The following is a 4,195-nucleotide window of genomic DNA, read 5'->3' as shown; positions in this document are numbered from 1 at the left end:
GTATTTGAAATATTTAAAATCTCTGGATCTCTGGATGTAACTTGGGAAAAGGTTTGGCGCCTTTAAAGTGGTCTTAAGTGCATCTGCTACAATGCGCTTCATGATAATTTTTTCCATTTTGTATATGCATAACCAGAAGACAATTGAGGTAGGTTATCTTAAGTGGAGCCATTCTATAAAATATACCCAATAAAGGCTCAAGAAATGCTTCCCTTCATGGCTCCTGGAAAGTGGTCTCCTATTTACAATTTACGCGAATGTACTTATGTATATATTTATTTTATTCGCATTAAAAATCAAATTCAAAAAGGATTTTGAGACTGAATTAAAAAACCCCTTTAAAAAACTTCTCCCAAAAGGCCTTCTGAAGTTCGTACCACAAAAGTCTGCCTGGAAGCTCTGCTTTGGGTAGTGAGAGCAGAAGCCCTTCAATTTATGCCACTACATACTAAAAATAAAGGAATGACTTTCACACCTTGTTCGGCAGTGTCATTTACAACGGCAGTTGGACCCACTACCTTCTTAATATTCGAAAGTAATTTCCCCAAGTCGATGGGTCAGACTGCAAAAATGCCGGCGACAAACCAAACTTCGTGAAACAAAATCGCGTAAATTATAATGTTGAAAGTGCACTAAAGTGGAAGTATTTCAGCTATTAATAAATTTTGCAACTGGATCGTGGGATTTCAGCCGCTCAACCACTTTACGTTTTTCCCCGACGTATATGTAGGTATAAGTATATGTAGGTACTGCCATTACATCACTTACTTTATCAAGCGCTGCAGCTAACCGTGACGTCATAACATTTCTTCGACCCAGTTTTGTAGGTGGCTTTGAAAAATCTATGTAAAGTCATATCAACACATGCCATGCAACCTGGACGTCCTTTTTTTCTCTGCTTCTCCAAAAATAATTTATCTTCCGCTATTTTGATTCTCTCTAATGCATTTTGTGCAGCGATGTCAAATAAACTTACAACGAGGTTTTTGAAAATTGATTTTTAGCTGAGACGGTTTTGCGAATATTTTTCCAGATGCTGTACAATTTCATAAATTTTTCTATACATTTGTGGTCCTCGCGAATTGGTATACGTGCTTGTTGCTAAAATATTTTAGCTGCATCTGTTGCTAGAGTATTGGAACTTGGCATGGAGATATGCGAAATAAATCCTACACTCACTAAAAAATTGGGTTATAGGAAAGCGGTATCGCTTTTGCTAAAGTACTGGAATTTGATGCCGTTGAACAGTGTTGCCATCTTTTGATTTTCAAAAAGCACCAAAAACTTGGAAAAAAAAGCGTTTTACCACACTAAAAGCACCAAATTTTTTTTAATCAAGGGATGCTTTTTCATAACATAATACCGAAGTACTGCACATAAAAACTGGTATATCTCGAGAAAGAAAAATCGAATCGCATCAAACGAAAATGATGCCCTAATTATAAATGAGCAAATAATTTGATGTTTTCATTATATAACCTCAAATATCGCTAAAACCGTGTTTATGGCACTTTGAGGTTAGGATATCTCAAAATTCTAGTGCTAGAGCAATTGTGAGGCCAGATTTGGATTCAGCACCAAGAAAGGATGTGTTTTACTCAGGTGGTAAAAAAAAACATTTGTACAAATAATTAGAAAAGAAAAAAAGAAATACTTAACTTACTTGCGTACTAGCATTTTCAACGCGAATAGAATTTAACAAGGTGGGTTTGCAACTTCAGCTTTTTATTAACCATGGTTGTATTTTAGTCCATTTAAATTTGTAGGTTCTTGTAAATTCAATGCTGTCACAGCCTTAAAAATTTCAAACTATTTCAGGTTTTAACTATCTCGAAGTAATTTTAGTTCAGAAAAAAAGCACTAAAAAGGCACTAGGCACTAAATAATTTTTTTTGGCGTTTTAATTTTCAAAAAGCACTAAATCTAGTGCTTAAAGCACCAAGTTGGCAACTATGCCGTTGAATATATTATGAATTCCTTATGGCGCAAAGTGGTAGGTATTATAAAAGCGGGCATGGCACAAAATGAGTTTTTATACTGGGTTTTGGGGTAATTTTTTAATTTTTTTTTAAGCAAAAAACACAACCGACTTCAATTCTCATATAAAAATTTAGGACTACCGTTAATTGTTTCAAATTTTCAATTTATTGGTGCTTTTCCACAATAAGTTTGCATTTAATACGGCCTCGAGCTCATAAAAATTGTTGAATATAATTGTTATAAGGCCATAAAAATAACAAAAACAAATAGAAGAAAATGTTTAACATTTGCCAGTTAAATACAAAATTTCTAACTCTTGGATTTTTTTAGTTTGGATTAAAAAATTTGAATCTTTGATGCAATCTTTGATGAAATTTGTAGATTTTTTATAATTTTCGTACAAAGTTTAAAGTTTCGATTTATATGCTTGTTGTTATATATATATTAAATCAACAAAAGAAAAATAGTAAAATGCAGCACTGAAATTATATGACCGTAGGTGTACGTGTACATATGAAGTTAAGGCCAAGTGTAGGCTCCCGGATGGTTTATACCATCTTATTTTACTTTATTTTATTTTATAACTATTTGACGTAGCGTTAAGTATATACATATGTAAGCCTGCATTTTTAATATCATCCTAGTAACGTTTTTGTAAATGTATTAACAACCTGAGTTCCGCTCATGGGCGTAGCCAGGTAGGGGCAGGGGGGTGCTCGAGCCCCCCTAACTTTCAAATTTTCTTTATATATATATCAAATAGTACCCTGAAATGCCAGCTTAATAGGGTCGAGCCTGTTTTCAACTAAGTTGCGCAAACTAGCCTTTTTCTTATTGTGCGATTTAGAAAAATAAAGAGACCGATGCTTTGTATTTTGGCGATTTGGAATGCACCCTATTTTATAAAGCAATGCCGCAAATTGCCCACGTTGCTGCATGACTTGATTACCCCAAATAATTACACAAGTTGCAAGACTTTTGTACCAAACAACAAATTAATCAATATTATGTTCAGATTTTCTTCTCTTTTATGGATATTCAATGACAATAATGACATAATCGAAAATCGTGCATCGTCTACTGTCGTCTTTATAATTAAAGCATTGAACAGACATTCAAACATACATATGCACATACATGTGTGTGTAGTACCTATCTATGCAAATAAATATCGCTCGTTTGCTGTAAGAACGTCATAATAAAAAAAATAATAAAAAAATTGGAGCATTTAAATGATAATTTTAGTAGCAGTTTCCAAAGTTATACACAGCATGTGTATACGTAACGCTCGTTTGCAGCAGTCTTATTAATGTACAAATGGCCTTCAGCCATGGGCGTCGTTACCAAGGGGCGGAAGGTTCGGGCTCGGGCCCCCTAACCTTTGAAGTTTACCTTATATGTAGGTATATAATACTAAGAAATAGCAGCTGAAAGCAAAGTTCTATAACCGGCAGTAAAATGAGCCTTACACTATACCACTTGTGTGGTTCAATGGCTCCAAAATTTTGTTTCGCATTGTAGAACACTGCGTTTGGAGAAAAGATAAATTTGTTCCAAAATTGTTGAAGCAATCATATGGAAATAGAGTGATCTCCAGAAAGTTTCTCTCTTTAAGTTTTGCCATAGTCTCCAGGGATGTTTTCAAGGGATCTGTAATAGTCCAAAATAATTTATATTGACCCCTTCAGCCGCACTTCCTTTGTATTTAATTTTTACATCCTCTCTGACATTTCACGAAAATAATTTTTGGGAAGAGATCGCAAAATTTAAGGTCCTTGAACTGCGTCCTGTGCATTTCTCGCCATCTGATTTTCGGGGAGTTATTGGTCAGTTGTTAGCGCTGCTGGATTTGAACATCATAGATGCGGTTTCGATTACTGCTGAAGTCTAGAGAAAGAAGGCTTATGACTATAACTTCTACCGCTTTGACTTTGTTGCTATTGCTATTTTTCCTAAAAACAAATCGTGCTACAAAGCTCAAAAACCTTGTTAAATTAAACGTTTTTTTAATTTTATTTTAAAATTTTTAGTTCCTTATTTAGTTACTTAAAATTTATTATTATCTTTAGTTCGCTTGAGCGGGAGACGCTAACTAGATTTATGTAATTTTTAGCCCCCCTAACGCCCCACAGTTCTCGACGCGATACGAAATCTTGACTTGCGTGGAGGTTCACGGTTAAATCATGATTTTAAGTTGTCAAATTACTTTTTTTTT

Source organism: Rhagoletis pomonella, unplaced genomic scaffold (genome assembly GCF_013731165.1).
Source record: "Rhagoletis pomonella isolate Grant_MI unplaced genomic scaffold, Rhpom_1.0 Rhpom_scaffold_00007, whole genome shotgun sequence".
Taxonomy (NCBI): domain Eukaryota; kingdom Metazoa; phylum Arthropoda; class Insecta; order Diptera; family Tephritidae; genus Rhagoletis; species Rhagoletis pomonella.
The sequence above is the reverse complement of the archived record's forward strand: the minus strand, read 5'-3'. Positions refer to the sequence as shown.